The sequence below is a fragment of the Poecile atricapillus genome, chromosome 3 (assembly GCF_030490865.1).
Source record: "Poecile atricapillus isolate bPoeAtr1 chromosome 3, bPoeAtr1.hap1, whole genome shotgun sequence".
Lineage (NCBI taxonomy): Eukaryota > Metazoa > Chordata > Aves > Passeriformes > Paridae > Poecile > Poecile atricapillus.
Window position 1 is genome coordinate 11,716,248 of NC_081251.1, and position 27,093 is coordinate 11,743,340.

The 27,093-nt window shown below is 40.0% G+C and overlaps 1 protein-coding gene across 1 annotated transcript in view; it reads right to left on the reverse strand.

Moving 5' to 3' along the window:
• VSNL1 (visinin like 1) overlaps nucleotides 1-3,200 on the reverse strand; it is an 85,204-nt gene extending 82,004 nt beyond the window's left edge. The window contains exon 1 of the mRNA XM_058835019.1: nucleotides 3,023-3,200. The gene's annotated coding sequence lies outside the window, so the exon portion shown is untranslated. The remainder of the gene's footprint in view (nucleotides 1-3,022) is intronic.
• Nucleotides 3,201-27,093: the final 23,893 nt, after the last annotated feature.

The following is a 27,093-nucleotide window of genomic DNA, read 5'->3' on the forward strand; positions in this document are numbered from 1 at the left end:
CCGCACAACGGGACTGACAGTGGCAGAGACATCTCTGGCATTTGCTCTGTGTTGTTACATAACGCTGTGATACTCCGGAGTAGATGCCGCTTGACGACACAACTGATCTGCTGGCAATAGCTGGACGTTCCAGAACAAGAAGCACGCTGGAAAATCAGCGGTGTGCAGGTATACTTTTGTGTCAGGCAAGAAGATATGGCAACCTAGAAAACTGGTTAAATACTGCAGCCCTATGTCATAAAAGTTTGTGGATAAATAACAAGATTAAAGATTCAGTCCTTAATTAAAAGGCAGGGATAACACATAACCAAGATGAAGAACACGTATCCTTACTTTTCCTTGACAGCAACATTAGCCCACACTACTTCATGCTTTGTTTGAATGGAGAAAAACATAATTAAAGTTTTAATTAGAATTGATTGCAGTCCACAAACCTGAAATGGATTGTGTTGTTTGAACACTGTAGTAGATCCTTCAAGCAAATGGATGTTCCTAAATGAACTATGTTCTTTAAAAAGGAAAGGCATTCTGTCAAGTAATAGGGTAGTAGTGAAAACTAATGACTCTGAAAATGTATCACAGAAACAACTACTAGGAAGTACGCATTCTGAAAGGGAGAGTTATTATGAATTCTACAAAGACTGAGCTTCCATAGACACTTATTTTTCTCTGCCATTAGTCTGTTGCATATCATATTCTGGTTATAAAATATATCAATCTTTTTATTCTTCACAAATAAATAGCTATACCTCTGAGATCTGAACTTTCCAATATATGAAGGAAGAGAATAACTATCCACAGGCACACTAATAACAAATCGTTGCTAAAAATATATTTCCAGCAGAATTGTTGGGAAAAGTACCAGTATCTCTTAAACCCATCTGTTACATTAACATCTTCCGTACAAGAACACGGAATTTATTCATATATTTGGCCTTTTGATAGCTGGCTATGGCTTTAGTGCCCAAGTAATCACCCTTCAATTTTAATGAAAAGGGCAGGTGTTTTCATCACGCTGTTATCTGCACTCTTGCTTGTCAGCCGAAAAGCCTGGCGGTGCAGGTAAACCCTTCCCCGCCTTGCTGCGCTGCTCCGGGTCGTGCGGGATTTGGGAGCGCGGTACCTGCGCGGCGGCGGGAGCTCCGCCCGCTCCGGCTCCAGCTCCGAGGAAGGCGGAGAGCCCCGTCCCACCTCCGGAAAGCCCGTGAACAGGCTCCTCCAGGGCCGGGGAAGCGGGGGGTCTGCAGTTGCGCAAGAACAGCCCCCCCTTCCCCTTCCCCTTTCCCTCCCAGTCCCCGAAGGTTTCTCCGCCCGCCGGAGGCCGGAGCAGCCAGCCCGGGCTGGGGCAAGCCAGGGAGGCGCCGGGGGGAGCAGCCAGCAGAGGAAAGGCTCCCGGCATCGGGGACGGGATGCGAAGCTGGGGCGGGGGGAACCTTGCAAGTGGCTGCATGCAGGAAGGGTGGCTGGCTGGCTTCACGCCTGGCTGGGTCGGGAGGAGGGAGGCGTTCCCTTGTGGGGGCAGTGGGGAGAGCGGGGGACTCCGGGGGGTGGGGACACCCCCGGGCTGGCGGGAAAAGCCTCGCACCGGGGGAGCCGGCGGCGCGGGCAGCGCTGCAGAGGGCAACGAGCGCTGGGGACCGAGGGGCTCGCGGTGCCCGGGGGGACCGAGCCGGGCGGGAGGGCGGCAGCGCTGGGGCCCCTCCTGGCAGCCGCCGCTGGGAAGCCCGCGGCGCCCCGCACGGCAATGAGCCCCCGTGTCCCGGCGCGGCACCCCGGGCGCCGGGGAAGCGTGCACGCCGCGGGGCTGAGCACCCGCACCCCGCAGCCAGGACCCGGTCCTTCGCGGCGGGGGAATGGAAGAGGAGGGCGAAGAACCCCTCGGGGTACCGGCCGGCGTTCCTCCCCTCGCCCCACACAAAACAGCACGTCTCTCCGGATGCGAGCAGCTTATTTCCAAGCGATGCTGGCGCGCAAAGTTGCGCCGGTCGGGCAGCCCCCCGCCCGCGCTCTCTCCCTCCCTCCCTTCCTCCGCAGCCGCGCACATCGCGAGTCCCGCAGAGCCCCCGCACTCCGCTCCGCTCGGGTCAGCGCGGAAAACGCCTCCCTCGCGTTCCGCCCCGGCTGCTCACGATCTGCCTCAACCTGCTCCACCTTTTGTTTTGATCTTTGGAAACGAAATTCTCTCTCCTGCCGTCTTCTTTCCCTCCTCCTTCTCACGCCTTCGTGTGGGAGATGCCCAGGATCGCACACCAGCTTTTGTTATCTCCTCCCACCTCCATCTTCACTCCGACTGATGCCCTAGTAAATAGCAGGAGCGCGGCATCTCCGCCCCGCACCTACCCCGCTACCACCTGCAAACACCTCGCCTGTTAAATAAATTAAATAATAAAATAAAAACACCCCTTCCAGACAGTATGAAAAGCGACAAAGCGACCGCATGAATCGGGAGCACTTTTGCCTTCCCCGGAGTGTGATGACCTTGCGAGAGCTGCTCTGGCGTTTGGTTTCTCACGGTCTTTTTTTCCCCCCTTTTTTTTTTACCCTTTCCTACTGGGAAGAAATCACGCCCTTTTCGCTATCCCTTTTCAAACGAACACGAACGCCAAAGACTCCCTCTTCCACCAAAGCGTTTCCAAGAGCAAATTGTTACGCGACAGCTCAGCTCTTCCTTTGGATGCTGCCGGTGTTCACATCCGGATCGGTGAGGGATTCGGTCCCATCTCCCACCAGTTAACGGCAAATCGCCGCGGGTACGGTTTGCCTCCATCTCGCCGGTGGAAAAACTCCCGCACACCGACCGAGCACACCAACTTTCCCGGTCAGGATAATCCCCGACCGCCGAGCAGCGCCGAGGCCGCGCAGCCCCCGCCTCTGCCCCGCCGCGCCTCCATCCCGCCGTCTTCCCGGGAGGAAAAGCTCCGCGCGGGGCACCCCGGCAGCCGGCTGTCGCCCGCACCTCGCGGGTGCGGAGCCCGGATCCCGGATCCCCCCCCTTTCCCCCTGCGGTCGCTCCCGCACTTACTGCGGGCGCGGGGTCTGTCCGCGGTGCGGAGGAGGGCGCAGGGCCCGGGTCCCGCGCGCTGCTGGGGCCGGAGGGACACGCGGCGCCGCCTCGGTGCGCGCCCGCCGCCGCTCGCGCCGCAGCTCCTGTGCGCGCCCCCGCTCCGCCCCGCGCGCCGCCCGCCGCCGCCCCGCACTGCAGGACCGCCGCCCCGCGCGCCGCCCCGCGCTCCGAGCATGCGCGCGGGGCCGGCGGGAGCGGGGAAGCCCCGGGGCGGGCGGGGCGCGGGGCCGGGACCCGCGGGGGGCAGAGCCCTGCGGGGGACAGAGCGCTGCGGGGGTCGGCGCTGGCACCGCGGCCGGCTCGGCCGGGCGGGCTCGGCGTCACTCGCGGCCGAACGCGGGCTCCCCGCGAGCCGCGTCGTCCGTGCCTTGCCCGGCGGGCTGCGCTTCGCTCGGCGGCTCCTTCGCTCCACGCGTGGAACCGTGCTGGCCCAGCGTGCGGAGGCAGCGCGGGCGGCGCGCGGTGATCGCAAAATCACGGAATCAGTTGGGTTGGAAAAGACCTCGGAGATCATCGAGTCCAACCTGTGACCAAACATCACCTTGTCAACCAGACCATGGCAGCGAGCGGCACGTCCGGTCTCTTAACACCTCCAGGCATGGTGGCTCCACCACCTCCCTGAGCAGTCCACTCTGTTATCTAATCACCCTTTCTGTGAAGATTTTCTTTCTAATGTCCAACCTAAACGTCCCCCGGCACAGCTCAACGCTGTCCTCATATCGCCAGTTTCCTGGGAGAAGAGGCTCATCTGGCTCCTCTCAGATACAAGGTGATGGCACTGGTGTCCCATGCGCGGAGCCACCTGCCGCTGTCACACGTGTGTGTAGGCGTCATCTTCCATTGCCAGCCGTACTTCCCCCGTGGCTCTTGTCCACAAGCTTCTTATACTAACGTGGAAGTTAATGTTACATATTTTAGCTTTAAAATGTCATTCGACCCCTGAAATACGAAATTCAACTGGTCTTGCCCTTCAGTATAAAACCCAAGTGATGCTGCCCTGCCTCGCTGTCACTGTCGCTGTAGTAGTTGCTGTTGTGGTAGGAGTAAACATTCAGGGCTCCTTCACAAGACACTGCACATCATGTAGCTAACTGTTGGTCCTTTTTAAGGCAGAGCCATACATCAGTGTTTACTTTCATGCATGGCAAGTTCTGTCACTGACTGTTTACATAAATTGAGCGTATTTAGCATGTCCTAAGCACAACACTGCAGAAAGCAGATGGATACAGCAAGGAGGTGAAAGGGAGGCAAAATAATGACATATATAAAAAAGAGTGAAAGAGGCCATGCCTGTTTTTAACAATCTGCTTCTTATTTCAGAAAGACAAAAGCATGAAGGTTGTGTAATAAGCGATAGATGGAAATAAATCTTCATTTACTGGTGAAATGCCCAGGTAATCAAATTATAACACAAGCTGATGTGTACAAATGTACAGAAAATGACAGTATTTTCAGTTTGCTAAAGTAGATAATTGAATCCATAAGTTAACTTTTTGTGATAGGCAAAAGTCACCAATTTTGCTCCCAGAAATACTTTTTTTTTTTAATTTGTGTAAGGCAGCAATTTTATGATTGAATGTGTGTTGTTGTTTTTTTTTTTAATTTCCCAGTGCACTCCTCTCTTCAGTTCATGTTTTGATTTTCTAGATGTGTAAAAAATACCACCTGAAAATGCTAAAAATTTAGTTCCACTCCAGGCTTAGAAGAAGAAAAACAGGATTTGGTACACTTCACCGGGCATCTCTGAAATTCATGTTTTATTTGTTCTGATTAATTTCAATTCTTTTCTGTCATCTTCATATTTTGCTACCTCATTGCTTTCTTGGCCTGGCAGATCATTAATAATCATCTCTAGCATAGTGAAAGTTAGAATGCTGTAACATCTTCTGCTAAGTTTTAACCACACTGTTTCCTCATTTCTTCTGTCTCTTCCTCAGTTCTTTATAAGTTTGTCGTCTACAATCACAGTGCAACATTAATTCTGTGTGACCTATTTTGATTTTGTCCATATTGCAGTTACTGCATGACTTCATCTCATCTTTGTAACTCTTCTAGTGGCAGCAGTGTAGCTATGGAAGTGCAGAGTTCTGGGTGGCTCTAAACTCAGGTATTTAATTGGTGTCTTAGCTGTGTTATTTAATTGGTTTTGCTGTGTTCTTCCGCAACTGCCAAGGTAGCAGTATAACAGGCAGCTGGCAGAAAGCTACCTTAGGCTTGATTGTCTGCTGTGTGGCTGGAACTTAGAGATGATGCCCCTTTCCTCATCATTCGGGGTCATCCTTTGCAAAAACAAGAACATTTGTTTACCCTCAAAAAGCAGAAATAATAGGTTGATTAAAAAAAAAAAAACAGTGGCTAAAACACATTTAAATAGGACTTTTTCTATGTCATAGTATTTTTTTAAATCTAATTTAATGGCAGAATTCTCATCAGCTACAAAAAAGGTGTAGATTAGGTAGAAGATACTATGTAGTGTGTTTTCATGTAAAACTTTCCCTGCCTACGTTTAGATAATTCCATATAAAATCAGGTTACTTAGACTGCATTTTCAAATGCATTTGAAAACAAGAGGCTCATCCAAAAAAAGAGGTACTCTACAGTATTATTGTAGAAAGCTGGCTTATTTTTACGTGTACTACATCACAGAAACAATGCAATACAAAATCCCATTCGAAAAGTATATGTACATATAAAACCTCTCCACTTGCATTATTAGTGCTTAGTCAAAAATGCCCATGAAAAACTTTCATTTTGGTGTGGATCAACAATTTAATGAAAGCTACCTCCTATTCATGGTGTTATCACTAGAAAGGTAATAATGGCATTACCAGTGTGCGCTGTTATAGCATGTCTTACATGGTGCTGTCCTACACTGCATGCAAGTCCTGAAGGCTTTTGTATGTTGGCTGTAAAAATTTACTGGTTCAGATCATTGGCATTTTCAGCCACCTAGCATTCTTTTTTTTTTTTAATCGATGCAAATTATATTGCATTTTAGACTGTAGAGAATTATATTCACTACACTTGCTTCTCAAGATAGATAATGGTAGAACATTCCATTTTCTTGCTATAGAGTTCTTTGGATTTTGCAAATGAAACTTACTGTTGCCAACTAATTGTTGCATTTTCAGATGATTTTTTAACCCAAATAACATGATGCTCATAGTGGAGCTACATCAATTTAAAAAAAAAGTCAGGGTCTGACCCAAAGTTTTCTATTGAAAGTGTCTATTTTTTATTTTACCCTCAGTATGAACAGTGTAAATATAAGAATTCTTAGCTTATGAATGAATAACATAACAACGTGGGTACCTGCTCTTTTACAGTCTTCCATGGCTTACATGGGTCTTCTTTAGTCTTTCAATCTCCTGAACGTTCTGTTTATAGCTTTGAAAGAAGCCAAGTGAAGCTCTAAGACTCTGATCTTGTCAAGGAAGATAGATAGGCATCTCCAGAGGGAAATTCAAAATCTAATGAAATCGAGGATCCTCCTCTCCTCTTTTCTCTCCCTCCTTTGCACTCCAGAGTAGACAATTCAATATTAAAAGGCACAGTAGGCTCTGAGAGGACTCACTATCTCAGCAAGTGGCTTACTGGTAATGAGATTTTACTTTATTTTTTTTTAATTTAGCATGATCTCCTGTTTTGCAGACATCAGTTTTAATGCAGATTGCCATTTTGGGGTTTGCATTTTCCCCTCACTCTTTAAAGCTCAATACTTGCTAAGAATATATTTGCGTATATATTTTATGAGAATCAACAGCAGAAAAAATATAATTGGAAGGAATTTGAGCCTATATCTACATCTCTAGCTTTATGTTCTGCCAGGCCTTTTGAAGGAACGATTTTCTTTCTTCCTCCTGTGTTCCCTTGGTGCAGTTTTTGCACACTGAGATGTACTTGTGTGTTAGATGGGGAGCTGAAAGCAGCAATGCGGCTGCAAGGATTGGCAGAAGGGAGCTGCTTCAAGGCTCTGTGATTAAATGAAGCTGCAGCAGCACACTGCAGTTGGAAAAGGGTGAGATTATTGATGCTCAACAGCAAACAATGAGTGTGGCTGATTTTATCACTTTCAAAATGACTATAGATTGTCTTGCTTCTTTAATGTACTATATATGTGTACATGAAAATTACATTTTTATATATGTATTATCTTTCATTTTTATCTCTCATTCATTTTTAAAATAATGCCCCTAAGAATATAGATAAAACAAAATGTTCGTACTTTACTAAATGCTATTTTTCTTCTTTATGAAATGTAGTGATTTCTTGTGTGCAGATCACCTTTGTTTGTGTCAAACCAAATAAATTATAATTCAGTCTTTTAATTAATGAGACCATTTACTAGTCTTCAGTATCTTGGGCTCATGGAATGAAATGGAAAGAAAATACCCTTTATGTAACATCATCTCTGATGTTGTATAATACAGTCACAACTGGGAAGTGTGTGCAATGTCTAACTTTAGATGGTACATTTGATAGCTAAATACTTGTCTATTTGCTTGCATTTCTTTTCATGTCAATGAGAATTCAAAGAAACTGTAATAGGGTTGTTCAGGCTGGTAACCTGGCTAGAAAGAGTCAAGTAAATAAATATTTAAGTTCAGGCACCTAAATGAAATGTCTAAAGCTAAATGGCATGAGCCCAGTTTTCACTCCAGTAGGCTGCTTCCCACAGAAGCTGTTCCAGTTGTTCTTCCTAAGTGAGGCATTTGCTCAAGCAGAAATAAAAGGTTGACATTCTGGACCTGAGAAATATAAGCTTCAAGTAAATAATGGGTGTTTAGAACGATAGGAATGACAAAACTTAGAAGCATTTCATTTTCTACAAATGTCCTAAACATAGCTTTCCTCTGCCATTTAGCTCAAGGCAGAACTTTTACATACACAGAATAATTCCTGTGAAGTCATGCTGGTCATGTGCTCTTGAGATGTTCCAACAGCACTTTGTTTGCTTATTTGATCTGTGAGTGATTGTTCTTAGCTAAAATATTATAGTGGTGACATGGAAAAATTGGAACAAAACCACAGAAGTAATAGCAAATAATGAAATTGAAAGTAGAGGAAAGAGGAAAACCTAACATTGCAGTTAGGTTAGCAGATTTATTACTAATGGAATTCTTACTTTAACCAGCACACATCAAAGCAAACAGGATGCTATAACCTTCTTTTTTGACACCAAATTATCTTACTCAGCTTTTCATTTGTGTCATTATTTTTATTATTAATGTTTGTCATACATGAATAAAAATATACTTCAATGTTGTGATATGAATGTATTTTCTTCTAAAAAATGATGGGAAGGGTAGATGGAGAATAAGCAGACTGTTTACTTGCTCATGGACAAAATGTACTCACAACTTGGTGGATATATAGGTAGTTATCTTTGTGTAATTAAACTGCACTGTGAGACATGATGACTTTGTATAATAGTCTTTATTTCAGAGGTAATACTTTTTAATATGATTTGGTTTGAGAAAACAGCAGTGAATCAGCACTCTTGGACCATAATCACAAGAGCAGGATGTATTGCTAAGAGCAGAGATGCATCTCAGAAAGTGGGCTACTGGACATAAAAACAATTCAGAACCAACAGACAGAAAAGAACCATCAGAGAAAAGAGATGTTAAAGAAAACATTGAAAACTTATTCCATAATTCCATTTGCAATGAAATATCTCCATTTCTAATGCTAGGCCATCTTTTCCTGCATCTGTTAACCCCTAACATAAGTGCAGTCCTCTGCCCACATCTTTCTAATTGCCAACATCTCTGTCAAAATCCTGCTACTGCTTCTCTCCCCAAAATACATCACACAGCATCTGGTCTTGTACCTGGTATCAGAGAGATAGCTTAAGAAAATCTTACCAAAAGCAAAGCAGTTACACAATGTTTCTTTTACAAGAACCCCTCTCTTTGTAGCAGTTTCAGGTTTAGGAACATGCAGAGCTGGAATACACTTTTGGAACACGAAGTTTAACAGGAAATAATGAACTATTTAGTAATGAGTTTGTCATTATTAAAGAATTTATGTCTATGATTTCTGTAACTTCCTGTTGCAGTGAGTTCTACATTTAACTGAGTTGTAGATATGTGAAAAAGGTATTTACCCATACCATTAATCTAGAACCCATTTTTCACATTCAGTGGTGAAAAATGTACTGCCACACTGAAAAACGGCTGTGCAATGTCAGCATATTAATTTGAAGTGATGTTGAAAATGCTAATTTACAATTATTTATGAAAATAGATAATATAAAAATATATTAATACTGAACTAACTTCACTGATTCTTTTCTATCTGGCTATAAAAGTTAGTCTTCAAAACAAGTGCTCTGTAGCATATCCTGTCACCATGCATACTTGCTGCAGAATTCATGGGCCTTTCCCCAGTCAGACCTTAAGGAGCTCCTGGGGATTGATTTATTTGTTTGATGTGGGAGGATGAAGAGGGAAAGATGAGGAGGGTTGGTGCTCTCAGAACCAACCTCTTAAAATCCTATACACTTGAAAATAATTTAGCTGTAAGAACAGCCCTAGGTGGTTTAGCCAGACATCAACTCTATTTGGAAGTGTTTCCTCTTCCCTGGGCCTCCCTGAATAACTTTCCCTCCCTTTTGAAGCCCTGTGGGTAGCCCTTATTGTTAAATTTCCATCCATTCTGACTTTTGCCTCAAGTCCCTGTCTGACCATCCTGCACCACTGTTTACTCCTTCATCCCTGGAATGTTCCATGCTGTCTGCTGCAATGAGCAGCCCCTTTCCAGGGGCACATGCCCTCTTTTAGAACAGCTGCTTCCAAGAGGAGAGTCCTACCAAAAAGAAAGGGTGACTGTGTACATATTGTATTTTAAATTTAAGATATAAGTTATTATCTTATGTGTGTACCTTGTTATGCAATAGAAGGAGAATTTTAATATTTTTACTTGCTCTTGTGACTTTTTCAACATTGATGGAAAAGTAAACAAAGCTAAAGGGAGAACAGTCAGGTGTGACTGTCATAAACAAATAAATATGTAGCAAGCTAGAACACTTAAAACATATGCAGCTGATACTTTTCAAAACTGTTGTCTCAAATAAGCATTCTAAACTTCTCTAATTTATTGGTTTGTGGCTGCCTGAGATATCTGTGTCTCTGGAGATTATTGAAAAATATTCACACACTTGCTATCTTACCCAAATGAAGAATAATACAGCAATAATAAATGTTTCCTGTGTGCATAATTTAATTTTTTTAAAATTTTTTTAACCTGGCTATATAATATTTTAAATTTGGTAGTTTATTTTGTGTTTTACAGCACTGTACACTGTATGAATGGTTTTCCTCCAGTTTTCAGACTCTATGATTTCTGTCCCCATAATTATTTGCTATGTGATGTGTAATGTTGTGATCAGCATATTTCAAGTCATTCTCAGGTGCTGTTTAGTTCAATAATTAAGCCATCAATATCTGTAATATGGAAGGTGAATCAAAAATCATGGAGTTAGTTGCATTAGTTTAAAATCAACTCACTGTGAAAATAGGATTGCCCCTAGTTCTTTATTATATGACTGCAGGCTGCTGCTAACTGGGCAGTACATTGTAACACGACACTGTTTCACAGCAGAAACAGCAAAGAATTGAAAGCAATATTGAGTTGGATGAATTTTAATCTAGGGATCTTTTACTTGTTACCAGAATTATCCCTTTCAGAGGCAATGTTATAAGAAAGCAGTGGTTAGATTTTGATGTCATTTGGTGCCCTAGATTATTTGTCTTTACAAACCAGATGCATTCATGATCCTTAACTCTGATGCCATTTCAAACTACTGAAAATCCTAATAAGAGTTTTGTCTCACTTAATATGAGCAGTAGTATAACTGAGATTCTCTTTCTTCTTTTGAGAAATTTATCTCATGGTCTACATGAGTTCAGAGAATCACAGAATCACAAAATATGCGAGGCTGTTTAAATGTGGGTTAGTGTATATAGATAATTTGTGTGTGTATATGCAAGTATTTGTGAGTATAAGTGCATACACCCACATACTGTTAAATCTGTATTATTTACTGTCAAATTTCATGTGTTAAATGATTTATTGTCTTCTTTACAAATTTTTTTTAGAATTTTTTAATTGACTATTTACCTGCCTTCTAGTTCTTTAGGCACCTGTGTAATTTGGAATAGGCCCTCCTATAGAAATTATCTTTCCTATGGATAGGTCTCTTTTACCAATTTGTTGATGCTTAACAAAATATCTGAGTGATTTCATAGATGTTTTACAGGACATCTGAGCTCTTCCATAGATATTTAATCAGCTTTCTTTCCTCATGCTGAGTCTATTAATTTCTATCCACAGTTGAAATAGGGGTTGAATGTAGGAGTTTGGTAAAGAATTACTGAAGTGTCACTTTTTATGTATATCTGTGTTTACACATAAGAAAGCCTCACACAAAATTGTATGAATCTATATAACTGTGTTATATAAAAATATCTATGATAATTTCACACATGTATAAAGGCAATATATATGTAATTAGTCAATCTTTTATGTGAGACCAGTGATGATCATTTTACCAGATACTTTAGAATAAATGCTTGCAGATTTTCTCATGTTGGTAGTTGACCATGTTTAAGACTGAGCCAAGCAGGAGACAGAAACTACCTCATTTTGCAGTTGTTCAGCATGAACCCCAAGGAAAAGTTCCATGATCTTAAGGAATTTTATGCCCTAAGGCTTTAATCCAACACAAATTTCTGACTCATATTCTTGAAAAAAGGGCATTAAATTCTTCATGTATTTCCTCCACCCATTTTTTTTTTCCCTAAGACCTAAATGTGAAAAACATTTAAAAGGGAGATTCTGTTTTAAATAATTAACTGATCCCTATTCATACCATGAGCATTAATGAAATTCTGTGTCTCTTTCATACTAGCAGCACCTGAATAGATTAGAATAGATTAGAAAGAATAATTGCTGAATTTAAAAGTGAGCTGCTTATTAAATCAAAGTAGTCTAGGAGTTATTTTAGCAAGCAGTCAGTGTGGAAACCATTTACCAGTTGCTAGGATGTCTCATTTCTAGTGTCGACCTTCAGCTGTATCAAATCACTGCGTGCTGTGAAGGAGTGGAGAGGAGCAGCCTGCCTTCCTGTACGCTCTGCCTGGTTCCTGGGGCTGGCTGGAGAAAGGCACAGCGCTCTGGCAATTCACAGCAGTGCCAGGGATGCCTGGGACCACAGGAAATTATACTCCCATTGGAAAATGTCCTCCCATCCAGCCCACCCAACAGATGAGCAGAACTGAGTGGTGATGAATGGACATTTTACCTCTGTGTTTGTCTACTTCAGCAACTTTTCCTGTCTTCCAGTGTTTTTCTGTGTCTGTGGAGAAGATTTCTGCAAATTAATAGACGTGTATAAATTAACACTGTAGCTACACTGTGATTTCATGGTATATATCAGAAAACATCTTCTACATGAAACCACATGAACAAAGGGCTGCTATTTTTCCAAGATAATGAGGGAAAGGCAGTGATTTTTTTATTTTTTTTTTTTTATATTTAATCTATTTTCTGGCTGTTGAAAAGATTTCTTTAAAGAAATGAAACCACAGAATAATGGAATTTTTTTAAAATGCTGTATAACCGGTATTTTACACCATTCACTTCCTAAAAATGAATATTTTATTTCTTTTTATTTATCTTGTGTTTGTTTTTAATGGGTGAAGGATTGCTCATATGAATGGACACATAACAATTCTTATCATTCCCATTCCTTAATGTATTATGTTATTAAATTTTCTTAGACTTTTCAGTCTTGCACACTAGCAAATTAAAACATGCATTTTGATCTAAAGTGTTTTATATGTGTTACAATTAAAAACAATTTTAATCTATCTTATTCATATCAAGTTAACTTTAAAAGAGGCTAAGAGACATCCATTATGTTTAAAATTGATCTGGGTAAAACATTTTAAACCAATTTGGTTTCACCTTACTAATACTGCACAAGAGGCCAAAGTCTTATTATTGACAGATTATTTTGAATTGTGCTTTCACAGAGAAAAATATTTGGCTTTTAATTATAAGCCATTTAGAGTATTTCAGCATTATAACCTACAGTTTCCTCAAATGCTATCAACAGTGTTCCTGCCTAAGGAAGTTAAGGGAGTTTCAACTTTGCCAATCTCATTTGCATCATTCATCTTTTAATCATAATTTTAAATATAGAAGATAATTTATTTACAGTAAGCCACAATATCCTTCCAGTGGTTCCATATTAAATTAACGAAAAGATGTACTTTTATGCTCACATTTTTTGTTCATAACTAATACTCTGTATTAGATCAGGAAGGTGAGGGAGAATAAAAAAAGAAAAATAATGCATCTGTCAGTTAAACTGTGCCTGTTCCCTTACAGTGTAAGCACTGAATTAAAGAATTCAGAAAATATTTATCATTGCTAATATATAGGAGCAGAGGAACATGTGTGTGGAAGAGAGCTTTAGCCATGGATTGTACATGTGAATAATGGGGAGTAGAGATTTTGGTAAGAAACACCATTTATTCAATTGTAATCCCATTACAGGAAACAGTTTCTGAAGTCCAAATAATGTGAAGAACTTATGGGAGGTTAATATTTATTGGAAGCTCCCTCTAAAACGTTTGCCATGGAATAGCATGCTTTTCAAATTCCAGTCAATTGTTCTCAAAGTCAAAACTGTCTATCATGAGAACAAAATGTACCATTATGCTGTTCTGTCTGATGAAAGATCAACATGTCTTCTTTTTGTCACTAAAGAGATATGTTTTTGAGATTGCAAATAGGAATGATGAAAAATCAGGGAAGAATTCATTCAAAAGTATTTAACAGATTTAGAGAGGGATGGATATTCAACCTTTAATGGGCACTGAGTGTTTAAGGCCAATGGTTTATTATTTCATACATATTTAGGTTTGATTGTCTTTCATTAGTAGCATATTTCATCCTATGGTACCTTCTGAAAATGTAAAAATACAGCACATTTTTGAAACATAAATAACAATCTTCAATATGTATCTAATTAAACAAAATATAAAAATGGCCATACTGGATCAGTTTTTTGTGTTTACCCTGGATACACATGGCACAGGATATTGTCTCCAACACTGACCAGTAGCTGATGTTTAGAGGAAGTATAAAATAAATTATCCAAATGTAAAGTAATGCTTCACTTAGTACCTTGTAGCTTCTGATGGTCAACATTTTTAAATTTGTTTTTAATCTCAGTTTGCAGTCACATCATTGTGCTTAATATGTTATGGAGGTCTCTTTCTTGTATTTATTTTAACTGTTTTTTAAACCTTTCATATTTTTGATCCTCATAATATACATGCTATCATGAGTTCCACAATTTAATTATGTATGAAAAGTATTATATTTTGTTTGTACTAAGCTTCTGGAACAGTAATTTTTGTGTTATGTTCCAGTTCTTGTCTTGCAAGGAATACCTTATTTGATTCATCCAGAGATGATCTGGAAAGGGTAATGCATAGAAATCAATCAAGTTTGCTGATTAAATCGATCAGTGTAGAGTAGTAAAAAACAGAACTGCAAGTGAAGAGCTGAAGAAAAGCCTTGTGAGGTGGGGCAATAAACTGGCAGTTGAAATTTTGTTTGAAGTAATGTAAAATGCAGCAGAGAGGAAAAAAACAGTCCTAGCTTCACATTTAAAATGATGGGCTCTGAAATGACCCTTACTGCAGAGGAGCCAGCTCTTCAGGTTATGATGGATGGTTCAGCTAAAATGTCAGTGATCATCAGCAGTCAAGAAATCAAGCTAAAAGTTAAAAATTATTGGGAAGAGAATAAATCTCAAAGTGAAATAATATTAAAATGCAGGTGCTTAAATATGTGAAGCACCTGCAATTTTACCATTATATATACTTCTGATCCCTCATCTTACAGACAATGTGGTAGAATTAAAGAAGGCTCAGAGAAGGGAACCAAGGATTATCAAAAGTGTGGAATTTCTTTTTGTAGTGGGATCAACCAAATAAGGATCTAGCTCAATCTGTAAATGGATGTGTGATCATGATATGATAGAGGTCTAAGAAACATGACTAGCATGTCAGGGTTCTGTAGAGATTGAGTGTTCACTGTGTATTTCTAAGGCAAGATAGCAAGGTAGTAAAGCAGAGCAATGGTTTCACATAAATAGCAAAGGAACTTTTCATAAAATTATTGAGATTAAGCTCAAGATGCAGTTCTTTGATCCTAAATGTTTAGGGTGCTAAAAGTTTGTGTGGAATTAAAGGGAGATTGGGAAGAAATCATAGAGCCATAGAACAGTTTGGATTGGAAGGGACTAATGATCATCTAGATCCACCCAACTTGCCATAGGCAAGAACACCTTCCACTAGACCAGGTTGCTCAAAGCCCCATCCAACCTGGACCTTCAACACTTTCAGGAATGGGGCATCCATGAGTTGTGTGGACAATCTGTTCCTGTGCCTCACAATTCTCACAGTAAAAATTTTCTTCCTAATACCTAACTTAAACCTGCCACCTTCCAGCTTAAAGCCGTTGCTCCTTCTCCTATCACTACATAACCTTGTGAAAAGTCCCTCTCCAGCTCTCTTCTAGGTTCTCTTCAGGTACTGAAATGCCACAATATGGTTAGCCCAGAGCCTTCATCCCTCCAGGCTGAATAATGACAACTCTCAATATCTCTCTATTGAACATAGAAAAGAAATCCATGGAAATCCTGGTTATGTAGACAGCAACAAAACTAGACATTGTTGCAGACTGAGATCTCTTAGGAGGTGCACATGCTTAACTCAGTCTTACCTCTCTACATGGGCCTGAGTTTTTTGTTGCTGTCAGGTTGCTGGGCTGGACTGACCTATTTTCCAGTATGGCCTCTCTTCTTGTTCCCTGTTTTACACTACCAAATATTTTATAGACTCATACCTTTTTCATTCCTAATTATTTCCCTTCTTCAGTTAAAAGTTTTATACTCAATTAAAGTATATATTCTTTTTTCCATAGGAAATTTATTTTACACTAATCATCACTGTTAGTTTTTCTCCATTTTCCAATTCTATTCATTTGGGTTTTTTTAAAGGTAGGATAACTACAGTGCAAGTCATTGTTAAAGATTTGAACATGCTTTCAATTTAGAAATTTAATTTTTAGAAATATAATTTTCCTAATAATTTCTGACATTTTATCTTTTTTTCTTTTTGACTGCTTGTGAATGTTGAATTACTGTTATCAGAAATTTTCTGTAGAATGGTCTGTATCTTTTTTCAGAGTAGTAAGTAGCTAGTAAATATATACTAAATGTACCTGAAAAGACAGAGTTATGTTATATTTCTTTTATATATTAACTCTCATTTATAAATAATGAAATTGATCTATTTTATTATTTTGCAGTTTTTTAGTATTGGAGGATGATTCTGGGATTCTTTCCAGCCTGCTAGGTCTTTGAGTACCTCCAAAACCTGTGATCTTTCTTACATAGTAAGTAATTTATGAGAATGTCAAACAGTGTAGTTCTCAGCACAGCTTTTCAGAAATAAAAAGAGAACAAATAAAGGCTTTGTCAAGCTCATCAGTTTGTTTTCATATGAAGTTTGATGCTCAAAGTAAACTAAATACACACTTCTCAAAAGTGCACTTCAGTTTTTATATTCTTCAAAAGGCACTTTTATCTCGTACACTTAATTTTCATCTGTTTTTGCCAGCAAAGCAGGTATTATAATCTGGATAATTTTAAGAAGCTAGATGGGAAGTGGCAGAACAAGACTTCAGAATTCCCCTGATAAGAGAACTAGAAGAGTTTATTATTTTCCTGTTTCTGATACATCCCCAAACTATCATGAAATGATGCATAATACACTTTGCCAAATACTTTTGTGTGAGAGTTCAGGGACCCAAATCATTAGCCTGCAATGTTTTTATTGCCTTAAGGCAGTAGAGTATCTATGTTAGTTGTCCTTTTTTTATACAGGAACTGAGGTGCAATGGATATAGGGAAAGTACGTTGTGAAACTCCTCTGCTGCCCCATGGATATTTTGCACTGTGATTGTATGCCTTGGAGGAACATTTTGTGGGTGCAGATTAAACATAACTTTTACACTGCAGACCTCCCAACATAACCAGTATTTTCCAAGAGTACAGTTTATAGCATTACTTTATTACCTTTTGAATGGCTCCCCTTGTCTGAGAAGATGTTTGAGCAGCTAAACCCTGCAACTTCTACGATATACCTGGCTAGTAATGGCAGAGGTGGAACCGTGTTTATTGTCAGCCAGGCTTATTTCCAAGGGGATAAAGAACTACTGACAAGCAGATATGGCTAATACTAAGCTTTACTATTTGATTCTGAAGCATAACTTCTCAGCTATAAAGAGTATTCAAGAGAAAAATAAGAAGTCCAGATATTTTACATCTTCATGATGTGTTTAAAGAAAGAGTCACTTTTTAAAGGGTAGTCTGTTACGCTTAAAAACTTTTGGTCAGAAATATGTAATTCTATAAGACTGAGTAAAGAGTTACCTGTGTTATTCATGCATTACACATGGTTCAGTTAATCCATATGTGATCAGCACAGAGTAAAAGAAGAGAGCAACAGTAGAAAAGGGAAGATGGATTACTTAAAACTTAGCAATATAACCAGCTTTTAGTAGCAAGCACTCCAGAGGCATTGGGGAATCTCTAACCCCAGAGATATTCAGATCTTGACTGGAAAAGCCCCGAGCAGCCTGATGAAGGACAGAAGTTATATGCAACTTGAAAGCTGGCTACGCTCTGAGCAGAGTGGTCCAGATGATCTCCAGAGGTCCCTTCCAAATGAAATTTTCTGTGGCTCCATGAACAAGCCTGTACGTTCTATGCAGTATCTAGAGCAAAAGTAAAATAGGATTAGGGATCATATGGACTGAGTTAATTGCCCTGCTAGCATGAAAGAAAGAGCACTGCATCTCAGTGCCTCTAGATGTGTGTGACCTGAATTCAGCAGCACTGAACACTTCCAACAAAGAGGTTTTGAACTGTCTGTCAGGCAGAACTATTTTCACTGCCCTTTATGAAGGAGATGGATAGTAACAGATAAAATGTGATGCAGAACATTTGTATCCCTGTGTTTAGTGCTCTGTATCCAAATGGCCATTTTTTGATGCTTCTGTTTTGATATTAAACTACAAACAAGATATTTCAGCTGGAAAATGAAAACATCTTTGAGATGTGCTTCATATAATTGAGATGGACTCAATATAACAGAGAATGATATGGTGACAGCAATGGAGCAGTATGATCAAGCAGCGTATCAGGTGAAAGATAATGTGTCCAAAATATCAAGTCCTATAAACAGCAATTTTTATTTAACTTGACAGCTGTCAAATGAGTAGGACAAGGCAGTCAAGCAGTGACTTCATTGCAGTGGACAAAATAAAGGGGCTATGGAGGGGTATAACTCACCCTCTAGTTAAATAGAACTGGCTTAAGTCCCTAAACACCTTTAAAGTGTGATCATTTCATATCCTTCAAGATCTAAAAGAACTCCCTTTGAAAGTAACACAAGAGCCTATTCCCACTGGAAATCAGAGCTGGTCATTGTGGTAGTCAGGCAACAGTGCAGACCAGTGCAGGGAGGAGATGGTGTGGGCCCCTTTCCAGAAGTTAAAAAGGGGACTTTGTCTTGTACTTCCCTGTTACTCTCAGCTTTAGACACAGTGCCTTCTGAATCTCGTCACACCCTTTGTTCCATAATCCAATTATATGGAAAAAGTGCTGTGCTTTGGTTATGTCAAGCTCTGGAACAGTACTTTTACTTATATGTCCCAGTTCTAGTCCAGAAAGGAATTCTGGAATTCCACATCCACAAATTATTTGGAAAGAGGAATGAATAGTAAGGTAACAAAGCTTGCTCATGATACTTAGAGGAGTAAAAATGAGAACTATGCATGAAGAATTGTAAAAATACCTTGGGAGAGCAATAAACTGCAAGTTGAAAATCAATTGGAATAATATAAAATGCTGCATAGGGGAAAATCTAGTCCTATCTTTACTTTTGAACTCATATTTTACACAATTTTAAAACTCCTTTGCTTGAAAGCAGTATTTTTCTTTCAATTTAGCTTTGTGTGGAGCTACAAGAAAAAAAAATTATGTAACAGGTTCCTTCTTTTATGAAAACTACCTTTGTGTTGGTCATAAAAGGGTTTATAAAGTTAGAAATCAAAATGAAAATGGGAGTAAATATTAAAATAATAGCATCCAAAGAAATGTTACGGAGCTGTTAGTAAACCTATGCTAAATAACTTTTCAGGGAGTGTTTGATTTTCAAGGCAGTTTTATTCCAGACCCAGCTTGGAAGGACTAGCATATCACCGAATCACTCCAGGACTTTCTTGCATACACATGGAAGCTGGTCATAACACAAAGTATCTTCTACATGATGTTTTATCTTTCTTAATCAATATGGATATTCTGTTGGGAATTAATACCTTCAGTGCATACAGAAAAAACCCCAAACATTAACTTCCTTATGATTTAAAGTACATTGGGTAAATATGAGGTTCTACCTTTACCATACCAAAAAAATAGTTTATTACCAATAAATAAATGTATAAGTATTAATTATTTGGAACAATATGGAATACTCAGGAAAAAAAGGAAGGAATAAAAATTTTATTTAAGCTATTTCAAAATTACATGGATACATAGGAAGCATGTGCATTAAGACTGCAGACAGAGCAGTTGTGATAGAAAAGATTGAAAGTATTGTCACACCCCAATCTTTTTATGAATACTTTCAATAATTACTTAATAATAATGGTGATTGTGTGAAGTGTCAGTAAGATAACCAAAAAGGTAATTTATAAAATGCAGCTTCATCTGGTTGATGACCAATATCCTGTTCATAAGACTAATATCAAATTGAACCTTTCCCCAGTCAAGGAGTAAATTCTCTTTGGAATATTATGACCTTTGATGAATCAGTGTTACAAGGTGAACTACTTTCAGGGTGGAAATTTCAGCATTACAGTGCATGATACAAACGTGATGGATTACAACAGTCCTTCAGCTTTGAAATTTCATGTTCTGCAGTTTACTCACAATGAATTCTAAGCACAAGGCTGCAGTCATTAAGCCAGCAGAGCTAAATAGAGACAAAGCACTTGAGCCAAATTGCACTGACAAATTCACTTTACAAATCAAGATTGTCAAAATTTAGTGTCTTACAGATCACATTGAATAGCATAATTGGTTTTGATGCTGTCTTTGTGGCTATTTTAACTTAATTTAACAAAATTTATTCCTGACCTTTCTTTTAAATATTTTGCAACTTTTTTTTTCTAGCTTTCAATAAAAAGAAAAAAGTAAAAAAGAGAATGAGAGTTGCAAGACCTTTTATAAGAGTTTTAAATAATGGTTTGAAGGGAAGGAATTGGCTGCTGCATCAGTAGCCAAAACTTCTTTGTTGACTTTGTCAAGAAACAACCCACTTCATCAACTTGCAAACACAGTATAAGGGTTGAAAGAAAGTAACAGTTGGAAAATAGCAAAAGTCTGCAATGAAAGCATGGTGTTTACATCCTATTAAAATACTATTGAACCAAGTAGTGGGAAAAGCAATTATATCTTTTTTTTCTGCTCCATGAACAAAAATATGCTATATCCAATTTTTACTAGAAGTAAACAAGTGTTACAAATAAATCTTCTTTGTGGGTTGCAAATTGGAAAGTGCAGAGCATGCAAGATATGCTCCACTGTAAGTCTGTTTATGCTGGATATCTAAGTTATATACAGGAATGTAAGACATGGATGTGGAACAGCTGGGTGGGGTTTCATAAAAATTTTGATTTATAGCTGTGTAGATGCAAGAAAAGGCAGTTTTCTGTATTTTTCATGTAATTCTGGTTGGTTTAACTGGCGAAACACTTGAGTAATTTTAAACTGGCTCCTATTTACTTGCAACCCACCAAACACACCAAAGGACTGTGGCAGGACTAAAGGCAGGTGGGAGAGGAGAGTAATATTCTGTTCAGAATGTGTTAGAAACAGTGGTGAAACCGCCAGCATTTCTGTACAGAGAAATACAATACTTTGCTTCAGGAATATTTCCTAGATGCTATTCCAGCACAGAGGTGTAGAAAACATAGGCAGCATGGTGAATCTCTCTTACACACCTTAAAGTCCTGTTTCTGGTTTGCATGACTATCTTTATTCCATATGGTATTTTAAATATTTTAAAATTTGTACGTAATCTTGATTTAATAGGATCTATATCTTGTTAACTAAAGATTGATTAATTGATTGTATTTTTAAGTATTAGAATCAGCTATTTGACCATCTTTGCTTACAAAAGCAGCAATATTGAAGAGAAAGCTATTCTAAGGCTCAGTTCTATACAGTTCCTGTGTGTAACATCCACTACCAGGACCAATGGATCTGTTGGGCTTCAGTGTATTTGTTCACTGTAGTACGGATGACAAACCTTAAAAAACCCATATATTTGCAGCAACAGGCCCTCAGGATGTTTCTATTTTTATTGGCCATCTGTAATGGTATTACAGTGACCTGCTAGTTTAGCACAAACTTTGAAAAATAACCTTTTGGGCATTCCAGTGTTTGGAAAGGAAATGTCTGTTTCAGAGGCCCAAAGTTATATGGATACTGCTTATTTTGGGAATAAAATCTTTGGCTGGATCAGTGCTTAATACAGTGAACAGATCAGGGATGCAATGTCTGTTCTGGGAAGGAACACGGGCATAACATTTTGCTCATGTAGGACCTCATACTTTTGGAATCAAGGAATTTGGCAAATCACATCCCACTTGCGGAAATAATCGACTTCGGGATGCTGCGCTCTGCTCCGTGGCACGCCTTGCTTAGGCAATAAATGGATTTCCCAACCCAGCTGCAGCCTCTCGGCCGCCGGGAGCTTCCACCAGCAGCCTTCGGTGCATGGATCCCAACCGGCCGCCTGGTGCCCGGGGGCGAGGAGAAACCACCGCCTCTACCCCGGCCGTAGGGACGTGGGGACACGGGGACACCGGGATACCCAGACACCGGGACACCGGGACACGGGGACACCGGGTACCGAGACACCGGGACACCGGGATACCGAGACACCGGGATACCGAGACACCGGGACACGGGGACACCGGGACACGGGGACACCGGGATACCGGGACACCGGGACACGGGGACACCGGGATATCGGGACACCGGGATACCGAGACACCGAGACACCGGGATATCGGGACACCGGGACACGGGGATACCGGGACACCGGGACAGGGCCGCCCCTGAGGGCGGGCGGCCGGGCGGGATTTTCCCGCCTCGGAGGCTGTTCCCGCCCTGCGGCGGTGGCAGCGGCGGGAGCCCCTGAGGGCGGCGGGAGGAGCCTGCCCCGCGACTCCCGGTTTCCAGCTGGGCAGCGCCGCGCGGCGAGCTGTGAGGGCAGGGAACGCTGGGCACGCCGAGCCCCGGGAGGAGACAACGCCCGGAGAGGGCGGAGGAGGCGGGGAGAGGCGGCTTGGCTGCGGGGGAACCCCTGGCCTCTGAGGGATGCTCTGCCGGCGAGCGGCACAGGGAGGGACCGGGGCTCTCAAATAAACAGTCGCTGCGGAAGGCTTAAGAGGAAAAGCTTACGAGAGGTTAAACAAACCGAGAGGGAGAGACGACTGCCTTCACACGTAATTCCCAGAGCAGGGAGGAGGGTTGGTGTCTGCCAAGAGGGAAATCACCCTGGCGAGGGGACAGGGGAGTCCTGTCACCTGCAGCGAGCGGGGAACCCCTCAGGGAGGGTCAGAGCAGCCTTGAGGGAGGCGGAAAAGCCCCGAACGTGAGGATTCATTTTACAGGTACATCCCTCAGTCACTGGAGTCTTCCTTGCCAAAGTGGATTTTCCTGTGCCATTAAAATACTAAACCTGTCAAGTTAGGAACAGTATATGATTACTGAATCACGCTGTCCTGGTTAAGAAAATTAATTATCTTAATTATGTAGTTAATGAAAAGTTTTGAACATGTTCCTGTCGGCTCTTAGATGTCATCTCTGGGCTGTGACTGGGTTGTTCAGAGACATTGGTGAGCCAAGCTGCTACAAGTGCGATAAATCCTCTCAATCACTATACAGAATTTGACTCAAATTATGTTCTTCACACAAGGCAGATCGCTTTTAAAATGAAGCTGATGAGTGCATTTAGCTTGAAGAAGCACACACAAACATCACCAGCACCAGGACGTTTAACAACACAGATTTGTGCCTGCAACAGCACTGCCTCTTTGCATATGAGGATAAATCCTGATACAATGTTTTGGCATACTCCAGAGCTTCAGACAAACTTTCCTATTGTTGCACTTTATAACTTGGCACACAGTGAAGACAAGAGTGGCAGTTTCTTTTAACAATTAAAATTTTAAGTGTTTGAAAGGATCCACTCTCAGATTTACAGGAGTTCATCAGTAGTTTTTACTTTCTTGATATTTGTTCTCACTATTCAGGGGTTTTTGGCAAAAATACTGTGTAACAAATGCATTAGAAAATGCAATTAATCTCCTTAACTTGTCAACACATCAGAAATATCCATTTTATTTTTGCAAAAATCTGCAATTTTAGTAAACAATTTTTTTTCTTAAGTTCTAGATCTTGACTTTAAATGTTCAGTGACTCTACCTTTATGTCAGGTCTGTAATGTATATAGAGCAAATATAAATGTGGAAATGTATAGATGATAGTATTACTGATTTTTTTTTTTCTTACACAGTTTGGAAATCATTAAGATACCATTTATGTCTAAAACTTTAATATTGGTTTAACTTTCAGGTCTGTCTCAGCAAATATTGTACTTATTTTTGTAAGCATGAAAAGTGCATGTTCCAAAAGACTTTTATCTGCATCAGCAGATGAAACTGAATGTTACCTGTATGCAAAGCGAAGTAAAGCAGAAAGTGATCAGAAAAACAGAGAGAAAGAGGAGCAGCAAAAGCTTGAACAAAGCATACACTGTGGGAGCAAGTCCCGAACATCACCACACGAACTCCTCTATTTGTCAGAAGGACAAAACAACTGGGCATTAGAAAAACCGAGTTGTGATAGAGCAAAAAAAACTTGTATGAGAGAGTTCTTCAATTCTAAAACTTGTAGTAATAAAGTATTAGCACATAGAGTATCAGGAAATGAATGGCCCACCGAAAAATGGAGTCCTGAAAATGAAGACCAAAGTCCTACAGAAGATGGCAATTCCCTGAACGTACATGGACAGCTTTTTGAAACAGAGCTGCTCAATGTGTTGAGCCCTGCTGACGCGTGTCAAAATCTAAACCCACCCCAAGAGCAGCAGAACAACAGTATAGAACAAAATGATAAAAGAAATAAAGATAATGAGCTGGAACAAAATTCTTCAGTTACATCCTTAAACAGACACATGTTTCAGACTGAATTGTTAAGTCAAAAGTCTGTCTCCAATAAAAAGTGGCAGCAATACCAGCTTTTACAAATTCCTTTTTTGAGTGGAACAAATTCTTTGTTTTCATGCATAAAAAACAAAAAAAGTAAATTTCTGAAAAATTCTGCAGAGGATAAAAATTATTCCAGTTGCAATATGGAAACTACTGCAGAAAAAGATAATAAAGAAGAAAATAATTTGTTGTATGTAATTCCAACTTTGAAACCTTTAAAGAGTATAAAAGCACTGGAAATTCCTAATTTTCAATTTCCTAGGATTTCAAATAAAACAAATAGTAAACAATCATCAACTAAATTTAGGGAGACAGATTGGAAGAATTTTGAAGCCGAACCATCTTTAATACAATCTAAACAGATACATGGTGTGCAAGAAATTTCTGAGATAGGGAAACAAAAAATACAAAACGATAAAAGCAGTGTAAGAGATTCAACTGTTTGTTCTGAATTTAAAGTAAAGAATTGCCCATCAATTAACAAACAGGAGCACAGTGCTTTGGCAGAAGAAGTTTCTGGAACTTATTTCAGATGCAACAGCACTGACACTGAATGTAATAAAATGTTTGCTGAAGATGACTTCAAAGATAAAATAATGGAGAATTCAGAGGGTGATGATGACCAGAAGTCAAAGATCCACATTTACATTAGTACTAAAAATGCTCAGAAAGAGAAATATATCAGCTCTAATGATCTTTTGCAGAGAAGGAGGCGGAAGAGCACAAATGAGAATGCAGGAACATTTAATATGCAGATGAGTAGTCCAGTAACAAAAGAAGCATTAGAGAAAAATAAATTAGACCTACACTGTGATGTGCATGATTCCAACAGGGATATTTGTTTGTATAAAGCAAAGTCAAAACTCTCCAGAAAGGAAATACTTGATTTCCAAAGTTATGTAACAAAAAATATTACATTCAAAAGTAGTTTTCCTTGTATTATTGTGCAGGATTTTCCAGATAAGAGAACAAGTTGCAATGTATTTAGGGGGAAGGAAATGCTATTTCAAAACATGTTGTTTGGATGGATTAGGATGTGGACTGAGTCTTCCCATGAAGATATGCCCATGTGTCGGGATGGCAGTGTTACACCTTGGTCTCATTGCTGTGACACATTAAAACAGCAGTGTGATGCTCAAGTGCTGGTAAAGAGCACTATAAATAGGAACCAGAATGATAAAATATTCATGTGTTTGCTGGCTGTTGTTTCAAAGCAGCTAAAGGTGGAGGTACTAAAGATAATGCTTGCTTCCTTTCTCAGTAGTGTAAATAGTCTATCAGCAGCTGAGGGAAAGTCCATGCGAGGAGAGAAATGGTCTTTATGTGGCAGAAAGCAAAGTCAACTAAATTCATGCACAGATGATTCTTTGAGTCAAACCACAGGATTTCTTAAAGAAAATGAAACTTACCCAGGATTTGTGAGTTCTAAATTTGTGGAAAGCATTGATTTTGAGTTGTATAATGGATGCCAGAGAAGATGCATTTCTAGAACTTTAGGTGAAGAGTACACTTTCCTACAAAGAGGAGCCCACTTTCATAACCAAAACCAAAGATTATGTAAGGGAAGATATGTTAGGAAACGCTACCTCTTATCCAGAGTGAATGGAGGGTTTAGCACTGATTTGAGGTCAGTCAGTCACAGAAACAGTATGAAAAAGCAAATTTTACCAGCTAGGTGCCTGACCTTGCTGCAGGGCTCTTCTGATAGTTCTTCACTTCACAAGATCTATTGTTGCAATATCACAAAAGTGCAGTATCTGATAGGAGCCAATCTTAGATACCAGAGTTACTTTCCTGCTCTTTCACCAACAAACTTGGAAAAGGTACATAAGAAAAGTGCAATTCAGGAAGTATCATTAAATACTCTAAAGCAGGAGAAAAACAAACCAAGCATAAGGCTTAATAGTTCTTTTCATGCAGGATTATTTAAAGATATCCCTGTTGTTTTATATGAAAATGAAAACCACAAAGCAACTGGATATAGAAATTGCATAACTTCTACAAATGAAGTTATTAATGAAGTAGCATACACCATGAATAAATATTTGTGTAACTCTAGTTACATAAATGCTGATGGAAAAGAATATGTTAATTCAAAAGAATTTCAAATGAATTACCATGATCATTCTAAAAAATCTTTTTCTATTTTTGACACATATGAAAAAATTCCCCTAGCTACTGATTCTGAAGACTTTGACCAGATCCCAGTTGTAAAGCAAGACAGTTCTATCCAAAAAAAGTTGTGTGAAGAAAGTGCAATCAATGGTTTAAAAGAGATTCAGTGTTTGCCTGTTAAATCAAATGATGTCTTAATTCCATCTGAGCAGCCAAAAGCAACCACAGAAGAATATAATTCTCTCCAGTTGCTAGACAGACAAATAAACAAACATGAGAATTGCAAAGACTTAAATACTTGTAGCCCACATCTAGTAAATAAAAAAGTGCATGACCAAAATACTTGTTTATTTTCTGAAAATTTATTTCCTAGTTCCTCAAATATTTATCAGTCTGTCACTTTGCCATTGGATAGCAGCTCTTTTGTCAACAGAGAAATAAGTGAAGATGGGCACTGCAGGAATTCCTCAGGCACAGAC